General features: G+C 45.6%; 1 long non-coding RNA gene across 1 annotated transcript in view; it reads right to left on the bottom strand.

The window, feature by feature from the left end:
• LOC135529998 (uncharacterized) overlaps positions 1-9,490 on the bottom strand; it is a 61,669-nt gene extending 52,179 nt beyond the window's left edge. The window contains exon 1 of the long non-coding RNA XR_010453783.1: positions 9,155-9,490. This is a non-coding gene — a long non-coding RNA (uncharacterized LOC135529998). The remainder of the gene's footprint in view (positions 1-9,154) is intronic.
• Between the last annotated feature and the right edge of the window lie 2,935 nt (positions 9,491-12,425).

Genomic DNA, 12,425 nt, shown 5'->3' with positions numbered 1-12,425 from the left:
TGCCAAATGGAGGGCAAGGGAGAGCTTTGTATGCATCTTTGTACTACACAGGGCCAGTACTACTACTACTACTACTACTACTACTACTACACAGGGCCAGTACTACTACTACTACTACTACTACTACTACTACTACTACACAGGGCCAGTACTACTACTACTACTACTACTACTACACAGGGCCACTACTACTACTACTACTACACTGGGCCAGTACTACTACACAGGGCCAGTACTACTACTACTACTACTAGGGCCAGTACTACTACACAGAGCCAGTACTACTACACAGGGCCACTACTACTACTACTACTACTACTACTACTACTACACTGGGCCAGTACTACTACACAGGGCCAGTACTACTACTACTACTACTACTACACAGGGCCAGCACTACTACACAGGGCCAGCACTACTACAAAGGGCCAGTACTACTACTACTACTACACACAGGGCCAGTACTACTACTACTACTACTACTACTACTACTACTACACAGGGCCACTACTACTACTACTACTACTACTACTACTACACAGGGCCACTACTACTACTACTACTACTACTACTACTACTACTACTACACAGGGCCAGTACTACTACAACTACTACTACACAGGGCCAGTACTACTACACAAGGCCAGGGCCAGTACTACTACACAAGGCCAGTACTACTACCACTACACAGGGCCACTACAACTACTACACAGGGCCAGTACTACTACAACTACTACTACACACTGGGCCAGTACTACTACTACACAGGGCCAGTACTACTACTACTACACAGGGCCAGTACTACTACACAAGGCCAGTACTACTACAACTACACAGGGCCAGTACTACTACAACTACTACTACACAGGGCCAGTACTACTACACAAGGCCAGTACTACTACACACACAGGGCCAGTACTACTACAACTACACAGGGCCAGAACTACTACAACTACACAGGGCCAGAACTACTACAACTACACAGGGCCAGAACTACTACAACTACACAGGGCCAGAACTACTAATTCTACACAGGGCCAGAACTACTACAACTACTACTACACAGGGCCAGAACTACTACAACTACTACTACACAGGGCCAGTACTACTACAACTACACAGGGCCAGTACTACTACAACTACACAGGGCCAGAACTACTACAACTACACAGGGCCAGTACTACTACTACACAGGGCTAGTACTACTACTACTACTACTACACAGGGCCAGTACTACTACTACACAGGGCCAGTACTACTACTACTACTACCAGTACTACTACTACTACTACAACTACACAGGGCCAGTACTACTACACAGGGCCAGTACTACTACTACTACTACTACTACTACTACACAGGGCCAGTACTACTACAACTACTACTACACAGGGCCAGTACTACTACTACTACAACACAGGGCCAGTACTACTACTACTACTACTACTAGGGCCAGTACTACTACTACTACACAGGGCCAGTACTACTACTACTACTACACAGGGCCAGTACTACTACTACACAGGGCCAGTACTACTACTACACAGGGCCAGTACTACTACTACAGGGCCACTACTACTACTACTACTACTACACAGGGCCAGTACTACTACCAGTACTACTACTACACACAGGGCCAGTACTACTACACAGGGCCACTACTACTACTACTACTACTACACTACTACTACTACTACTACTACAGGGCCAGTACTACTACTACTACACAGGGCCAGAACTACTACAACACAGGGCCAGTACTACTACTACCACTACTACTACTACACAGGGCCAGTACTACTACTACTACACAGGGCCAGTACTACTACTACTACTACACAGGGCCAGTACTACTACTACTACTACTACACAGGGCCAGAACTACTACTACTACACTACTACACAGGGCCAGTACTACTACTACTACACCACTACACACAGGGCCACTACTACTACTACACAGGGCCAGTACTACTACTACTACACAGGGCCAGTACTACTACTACACAGGGCCACTACTACTACACACCAGTACTACTACTACAGGGCCAGTACTACTACTACTACTACACAGGGCCAGTACTACTACTACTACTACTACTACTACTACACAGGGCCAGTACTACTACTACAGGGCCAGTACTACTACTACTACTACTACTACACAGGGCCAGTACTACTACTACACAGGGCCAGTACTACTACTACTACACAGGGCCTACTACTACTACTACTACACTCAGGGCCAGTACTACTACTACTACACAGGGCCAGTACTACTACACAGGGCTACTACTACACAGGGCCAGTACTACTACTACTACTACTACTACTACACTGGGCCAGTACTACTACCACACAGGGCCAGTACTACTACACTACTACACTGGCCAGTACTACTACTACTACACTGTGCCACTACTACTACACTACTAGTGCCAGTACTACTACTACTACAGGGCCAGTACTACTACTACTACTACAACACAGGGCCACTACTACTACACAGGGCCACTACTACTACTACACAGGGCCAGTACTACTACTACACTAGTACTACTACTACTACTACACAGGGCCAGTACTACTACTACTACTACTACTACAGGGCACTACTACTACTACTACACAGGGCCACTACTACTACTACTACTACTACTACACAGGGCCTACACTACTACTACTACTACACAGTGCCAGTACTACTACTACACAGGGCTACACTACTACTACTACACAGGGCCACTACTACTACTACTACACAGGGCCAGTACTACTACTACTACTACTACTACTACAGGGCCAGTACTACTACTACACAGGGCCAGTACTACTACACAGGGCCAGTACTACTACTACAGGGCCAGTACTACTACACAGGGCCAGTACTACTACTACTACTACTACTACACAGGGCCAGTACTACTACTACTACTACTACTACTACTACACAGGGCCACTACAACTACTACTACTACACACTACCAGTACTACTACTACTACACACAGGGCCACTACTACTACTACTACTACTACTACTACTACACAGGGCCAGTACTACTACACAGGGCCAGTACTACTACTACTACTACTACACAGGGCCAGTACTACTACTACTACTACTACTACACAGGGCCACACTACTACACAGGGCCACTACACTACTACACAGGGCCAGTACTACTACTACTACTACACAGGGCCACTACTACTACTACTACACAGGCCAGTACTACTACTACTACTACTACTACTACTACACAGGGCCACTACTACTACACTAGTACTACTACACAGGGCCAGTACTACTACTACTACCACTACTACACTGACCAGTACTACTACTACTACTACACAGTACTACACTACTACTACTACTACTACACTACACTGTGCCAGTACTACTACTACTACTACTACACTGGCCACTACTACTACTACTACTACTACACTGTGCCACTACTACTACTACTACACAGGGCCACTACAACTACTACACAGGGCCACTACTACTACTACTACACAGGGTACTACTACTACTACTACACAGGGCCACTACTACTACTACTACACTACCAGTACTACTACACAGGGCCACTACTACCACTACTACACAGGGCCAGTACTACTACACACAACCAGTACTACTACTACTACTACACAGGGCCACTACTACTACTACTACTACTACTACTACTTACTACCACTACTACTACACAGGGCCACTACTACTACTACACAGGGCCACTACTACTACTACTACTACTACTACTACTACACAGGGCCAGTACTACTACTACTACTACTACACAGGTCCAGTACTACTACTACTACTACTACTACAACACAGGGCCACTACTACTACACAGGGCCACTACTACTACTACACAACACACTACCACCACCACCACTACTACTACTACTACTACTACACTGGGCCACTACTACTACTACACAGGGCCACTACTACTACTACACACTGTGCCACTACTACTACTACACAGGGCCACTACTACTACTACTACTACAACAACACAGGGCCACTACTAACTACTACACAGGGCCACTACTAACTACTACACAGGGCCACTACTACTACTACTACTACTACTACTACTACTACCACTACTACACAGGGCCACTACACAGGGCCACTACTACTACTACTACTACTACTACCACAAGGGCCACTACTACTACTACTACTACTACACAGGGCCACTACTACTACTACTACTACTACACAGGGCCACTACTACTACTACTACTACTACACAGGGCCACTACTACTACTACACAGGGCCACTACTACTACTACTACACAGGGCCACTACTACTACTACACAGGGCCACTACTACTACTACACAGGTCCAGTACTACTACTACTACTACTACTACAACACAGGGCCACTACTACTACACAGGGCCACAACTACTACTACTACAACACAGGGCCACTACTACTACTACTACTACTACACAGGGCCACTACTACTACTACTACTACTACTACTACTACTACTACACAGGGCCACTACTACTACTACTACTACTACTACTACTACTACTACTACACAGGGCCACTACTACTACTACTACTACAACACAGGGCCACTACTACTACTACTACACAGGGCCACTACTACTACTACACTACTACTACTACACACACAGGGCCACTACTACTACTACTACTACTACTACTACACAGGGCCACTACTACTACTACTACTACTACACAGGGCCACTACTACTACTACTACTACACAGGGCCACTACTACTACACAGGGCCACTACTACTACACAGGGCCACTACTACTACTACTCCTACTACTACTACAACACAGGGCCACTACTACTACACAGGGCCACTACTACTACTACTACAACACAGGGCCACTACTACTACAACTACTACTACTACTACAACAACACAGGGCCACTACTACTACTACACAGGGCAACTACTACTACTACTACAACAACAACACAGGGCCACTACTACTACACAGGGCCACTACTACTACACAGGGCCACTACTACTACTACTACTACACAGGGCCACTACTACTACACACAGGGCCACTACTACTACTACAGGGCCACTACTACTACTACTACTACACAGGGCCACTACTACTACTACTACTACACAGGGCCACTACTACTACAGGGCCACTACTACTACTACTACACAGGGCCAGTACTACTACTACTACACAGGGCCACTACTACTACTACTACTACACAGGGCCACTACTACTACTACTACTACACAGGGCCACTACTACTACTACTACACAGGGCCACTACTACTACTACTACTACTACACAGGGCCACTACTACTACTACTACTACTACTACTACACAGGGCCACTACTACTACTACTACTACACAGGGCCACTACTACTACTACTACTACAGGGCCACTACTACTACACAGGGCCACTACTACTACACAGGGCCACTACTACTACTACTACAACACAGGGCCACTACTACTACACAGGGCCACTACTACTACAACACAGGGCCACTACTACTACAACTACTACTACTACAACTACAACAACACAGGGCCACTACTACTACTACACAGGGCCACTACTACTACTACTACTACAACAACAACAACAACACAGGGCCACTACTACTACACAGGGCCTCTACTACTACTACTTCACAGGGCCAGTACTACTACTACTACTACACAGGGCCACTACTACTACTACTACACAGGGACACTACTACTACTACTACTACACAGGGCCAATACTACTACACAGGGCCACTACTACTACTACTACACAGGGCCACTACTACTACTACTACTACTACTACACAGGGCCACTACTACTACTACACAGGGCCACTACTACTACACAGGGCCACTACTACTACTACTACACAGGGCCATCACTACTACTACTACTACAACAACAACACAGGGCCAGTATCACTACTACTACTACTACACAGGGCCAGTACTACTACTACTACTACTACTACAACAACACAGGGCCACTACTACTACTACTACACAGGGCCACTACTACTACTACTACTACTACACAGGGCCACTACTACTACTACACAGGGCCACTACTACTACTACTACTACTACTACTACTACTAATACACAGGGCCACTACTACTACACAGGGCCACCACTACTACTACACAGGGCCACCACTACTACTACTACACAGGGCCACTACTACTACACAGGGCCACTACTACTACTACTACACAGGGCCACTACTACTACTACTACTACTACTACTACTACTACACAGGGCCACTACTACTACTACTACTACTACTACACAGGGCCACTACTACTACACAGGGCCACTACTACTACACAGGGCCACCACTACTACACAGGGCCACCACTACTACTACACAGGGCCACCACTACTACTACTACACAGGGCCACTACTACTACACAGGGCCACTACTACTACTACTACTACTACTACACAGGGCCACTACTACTACTACTACACAGGGCCACTACTACTACTACTACACAGGGCCACTACTACTACACAGGGCCACCACTACTACACAGGGCCAGGAGGCATCGTTATCAACACTGGAGGACTAATGATTCATCAAAGTGCATTTAGAGACTCAAACAGTATCAGGTGTGTATCCATCCAGAGAACAAACACTTCCCCGCCTCCCTCCCTCCCTCCCTCCTTCAGGGTCTCTAAAAGAAGCATCTCCCCTCCCAGCCTCCCTCCCTCCCTCCTTCAGGGTCTCTAAAAGAAGCATCTCCCTCCCAGCCTCCCTCCCTCCCTCCTTCAGGGTCTCTAAAAGAAGCATCTCCCTCCCAGCCTCCCTCCCTCCCTCCTTCAGGGTCTCTAAAAGAAGCATCTCCCTCCCAGCCTCTCGTCATCTGGCCTCCTTTCTGACGTCTGACAGATTCCCAAAAGAAGAGCAACAGAGACCTCAGCTCCCCTCAGCCCTATTCTGGGATCCGACATGTCCTTCTTTCAGAGTAGAACTGTGCGTGGTGAAGGCTGAGAGAAGGGGGGGGGTGTGGAAGTCGGTGCACTGCAGTGAACAGGGCAAATGGGTAGTTGGTTGGATGTTGGGGCTTGGGTGGTGTTCAGTAGGGAGAAAACGGTTTGAAGGATTTTGAAACAGATGGTAGAAACTGAACAATAACCAAAAAGAACAAAGATTTTGTTTCTTTTGCCAAACCTTTTCATATGGTGGGCCCTACTAACATTGCCATGGTCTCTCCACCTTGAAAAGCTGAGAGGTGAACATGGAGGCTGTGTGTGTATAATCATAGTGATGTGATTCCATGTGTAACAGGAAGTTGTTAGTATCCTCATAACCAGAGAGTTTTGTTAGCATTCCACAACAACTATGCACCAGGTGTTTCCCATAGCGTTTCATTAAAAAGGTTCAAGCCCTGTTGCCAAGCGCAAGGAAGTCAACTTGAGCCCTATGGCCAGCCAACATGTGGTAGTTGAGAACCTTAGCATACTTTAAAACGGTTACAACTGAACTGAGTGTTTTAGTCCAGGTATTTCTGTAGGGTTATATGTGCAGACCCCCCACTACAACAAAATACCTTGTTTCAGGTCCAAACCCCAAGGCCCTTCCATATTCTGTAAGCCACTTCGTTTCCTATAGGCCTCGGGCTCTAGGCTATGCAGTGTAAAAGGAAGGTTCTGTCCCACCTGAAATCTCAGCCGTCAGGTGTCAACTAGTTCAGGGTTTCCTAAAGGTGGTCCTGACCCCAGTGAACATTTTGTTCCCCCCCCCAGCACTACACAGCTGATTCAAATATTCAAAGCTTGATGAAGAGTTGGTTATTTGAATCAGCTGTGTAGTGCTGGGGGGAAAAATAAACATGCACCCAGGGGGGCCCAGGACACCCGCCTTCTCTGAAACAACCCCCCCCCTTCTCTCTTTCTTAAACTAGTTACATTATTCGTTTGAATTTCTGACTGATTTCAAATCAAAATGTATTTATAAAGCCATTTTGACACCAGCAGATGCCACAACATGCGCATACAGAAACCCAGCTTACACCCCCACACAGCAAGTACTGCAGATGTAGAAGCACGGTGACTAGAATTTAATATAGTTCTATAAATAACAGATAAATAGATACAAATCCCCAGGACCGACTGAGAAAGCCTGAACTAGCTAGTAGTAATACACAGTCTATCTGTCCTAGTGGATCAGTTAGGAGGCTGTTGTCTTAGGTCGTCAATGGAATATGAACATCTGGAAAGAAGCTCGTCCCAATATGAAACTAACACAGAGGCTCCAGCCCAGGCTTATTTTTACTGAACAGGTTTTGTGATGTTGAAATCCCCAGGGCAAATGTTTGAAGTACCTGTTACAACACAGCCTGCTAGCTGCCCTACCTCCTCCTCCTCCTCCTTCCTGCCCTGTCAACCAAACACAAATGTGTAGGAATGTCTCCCTCTTTCTCTCTCACACACACACCCTGTTCTAGTGGACACAGTCGGGTGCCAACATGAAACACATTGAAATAAGTTAATGTGTAATGAATCTATTGATTAAATGTGACTGTGCCAGGTGTGTGTCATATGTAGCCTGTCCATTACATGTTCACTATCTCTCACATCAACATAATACTGAGCCTGAACCTATTACAAACATGATCTAGTTATTATGGTAGAGGCATAGCGCAGTATGACATGTCTGAACAGTGGCGTGTAGCCTACATTGTGCGGCTGCGCCGAGGAGCGCTGATTTTACTGTAGAAATGTAGTCCTACCTGATGCACCACGGACGGCAACAAAATGAAAGCTACGCGTCGCTATTGACTGTAAAATACGTATGATAACTCACAGAATGTCATTAGGGAAGTAGGTCGTAATTTTAAAAAGTACATTTATTCAGAAAAGTAGGCCAATATAATTGAACAGGGAAGACCTTCAATAAAGAGCATCGAACGCTCCCTCGGGAATTCTCTTCGAATGAAGAGATTCTAATCGCAGTTCAAGATGCGCAACGAATGGGGGAGGGCAAAAATGCCATTAAATCACTAATAAAAACACATTCCAAAATATTGACATAACTTATATTATGAGTTGGCCTATATCGTCTGTCAACCTGCGGCATCAAACTTTTTAGAGTTGTAGAAGCTTTACCTTGTAGACATTCTCCGTTATGCGGTGAACCTCGTCGGTGCGAGACATCTTGAAATCTTCGGTCAAAACCATAAACAATATTTTCCTTTAGAGAGAAGTTATCCGAGTGAAATACGCCGAATGGGCAGAGAGAGTAGCCTAAACGAAGATAAGATGTGGTGCGATTTACCGCGAAGGTACGTGTGCCTGAAAGACAGTAACCGGAAGATTCTCTTGGTCGGTTGCACCCACTCAAATCCCTCTCACGCAATCAATCTCTGCGGTGTTCGCCAAAGCGTCTTGTCACATCGCGGAGCTTTTCCAATTACAAGAGCGCCACCCGCCTTCTCTGAAACACCGCCTCTCCCCTTCTCTCTCTGCCCAAATATGTTAAACTAGTTGCATTATTCATTTCAATTTCTGACATTGATTTCAAATCAAATTTATTTATAAAGTGCTTACACAGAAACCCAGCCTAAAACCCCAAACAGCAAGCGTTGCAGAAGCACGGTGGCAAGGATTTATTATAGTTCTATAAAGCTTAATATTTTATAAATATATACAGTGCCTATAGAAAATCCAAACATGGCAAAGACACCTTTTGGCCTGAATGCAAAGCCTTATGTTTGAGGAAAATCCAACAACACATCACTGAGTAACTGCCTCCTTATTGTCAAGCACGGTAGTGGCTGCATCATGTTATGGGTATGCTTGACATCGGCAAATACTGGTCAATTTTTCAGGATGAAAAGAAATGGGATGGAGCTAAGTGTAGGCAAAATCCTAGAGGAAAACCTGTTTCAGTCTGCTTTACACCAGACACTGGGAGAGGAATTCACCTTTCAGCAGGACAATAACCTACAACACAAGGTCACATATACACTGGAGTTGGTTACCAAGAAGACAGTGAATGTTCCTGATTGGCCAAGTTACAATCTGCCTGAAAATCTATGGAATGACTTGACAACACATTGAAAAAAAGAATGTGCAAATGCTGCACAGTTCAGGTGTGGAGAGCTTTGATGAGACTTACCCAGAAAGACTCACAGCTGTAATCGCTGCCAATGGTGCTTCTACAAAGCAGTGTGAATACTTACGTAAATGAGATATTTCTGTATTTCATTTTCAATACATTTAGTAAATGTTCTACAAACATGTTTTCACTTTAATGTTGTATTGTGTGTAGTTGGCATTTCATTATTTCATCAAGATGTTTTATTTTTCATTCATCTTTAACATTGTGTGTGTTTTGTGTAACTTGCTGACATAAAACAAAAAAGTATAGTTTTTAATCCCACTTTGTAACACATTAAAATGTGAATAAATCCAAGAGGGCTGTAGACTTTCTACAGGGACTGTTTGACTGCATCTACACTTCAGCTGACATGACTGCATCTAAACTGCATCTATTTTACTAGGAATCTACACTTCAGCTGACTGCATCTATGACTTTTATCTACACTTCATGGAAATACTGCATCTATAAACTTCAGCTGACTGCATACAAACCTACAAGTCATAAGTCATGCAACACACTTCAGACTGACTGCATCTACACAAAGACCAGGTGACTGCCCTTTCTACCGGGGAAGACTGCATCTACACTTCAGCTGACTGCATCTATGACTGCATCTACACTTCAGCTGACTGCATCTTTCAGCTGACTGCATCTACACTTCAGGTGATGCATCATACACTTCAGCTGACTGCATCTATGACTGCATCTACACTTCAGCTGACTGCATCTATGACTGCATCTATGACTGCATCTACACTTCACACTCTGACTGCATCTATGGATCTACAAGGTGACATAGTGAAATTAAACATCAGATGATTTATACAAGGAATGACGTGGTATTTTTTTAAATCACTATCATGGAAATATTTGTTCTAAACAAAATTAATAGCCTCTACATTTCACAAACATGTACACCATAAGTCATGTAACTGTTCCTGTTCAGCTGTACGAAACTGAAGCAAAGACCTGGTGAAGGACACTGCCCTTCTGGCACCCAGACTTCCTGATCAGCTAGTCACCAGCATTGGAGGTCTGTAGTTCTGGTCAGTTCTGATCAGCTAGTCACTGGAAAATGGCTTCAACACCAGACTGGAATGTTTTCAGATGTCAAGTAGTCTGTAGTTCTGGCTTCAGGAAACCAGACTCTGGATTCTCATAATGTTCACCAGCAGCTGTAGTCACTCCTGTTCAGCTCGTAGGAGGTCTGTAGTTCAATGGTTTTTAGGAAACAGACTTCCTGTTCAGCTCGTCACCAGAGATGATCCATTATGAGGGAAGGTGTCCACACAAGGAGGTCTGTAGTTCTGGCTTCAGGAAACCAGACTTCCTGTTCAGCTAGTCACCAGCAGTAGGAGGTCTGTAGTTCTGGCTTCAGGAAACCAGACTTCCTGTTCAGCTCGTCACCAGCAGTAGGAGGTCTGTAGTTCTGGCTTCAGGAAACCAGACTTGTTCAGAAACCAGACTTCCTGTTCAGCTCGTCACCAGCAGTAGGAGGTCTGTAGTTCTGGCTTCAGGAAACCAGACTTCCTGTTCAGCTAGTCACCAGCAGTAGGAGGTCTGTAGTTCTGGCTTCAGGAAACCAGACTTCCTGTTCAGCTAGGAGGTCTGTAGTTCTGGCTTCAGGAAACCAGACAGCCACCAGCAGTAGGAGGTCTGTAGTTCTGGCTTCAGGAAACCAGACTTCCTGTTCAGCTAGTCACCAGCAGTAGGAGGTCTGTAGCTGGCTTCAGGAAACCAGACTTCAGCCACCAGCAGTAGGAGGTCTGTAGTTCTGGCTTCAGGAAACCAGACTTCCTGTTCAGCTAGTCACCAGCAGTAGGAGGTCTGTAGTTCTGGCTTCAGGGCAGCAGTGGTGTGGGCCGAAGCCTTGTGGGTGGAATCCAGTCCACATCTGACTTGGGCTCCAGCCAGCCAGGCAGAGAGCTGTGGTATACTGCTCAGAGAGGGAGACAGGTAGACAGAGAGCTGTGGTATACTGCTCAGAGAGGGAGACAGGTAGTCAGAGAGCTGTGGTATACTGCCCAGAGAGGGAGACAGGTAGGCAGAGAGCTGTGGTATACTGCTCAGAGAGGGAGACAGGTAGACAGAGAGCTGTGGTATACTGCTCAGAGAGGGAGACAGGTAGACAGAGAGCTGTGGTATACTGCTCAGAGAGAGAGACAGGTAGACAGAGAGCTGTGGTATACTGCTCAGAGAGGGAGACAGGTAGACAGAGAGCTGTGGTATACTGCTCAGAGAGGGAGACAGGTAGACAGAGAGCTGTGGTATACT

The sequence above is a fragment of the Oncorhynchus masou genome, unplaced genomic scaffold, assembly GCF_036934945.1.
Source record: "Oncorhynchus masou masou isolate Uvic2021 unplaced genomic scaffold, UVic_Omas_1.1 unplaced_scaffold_1231, whole genome shotgun sequence".
NCBI lineage: Eukaryota > Metazoa > Chordata > Actinopteri > Salmoniformes > Salmonidae > Oncorhynchus > Oncorhynchus masou.
This window is presented reverse-complemented; position numbering and strand designations above follow the sequence as displayed.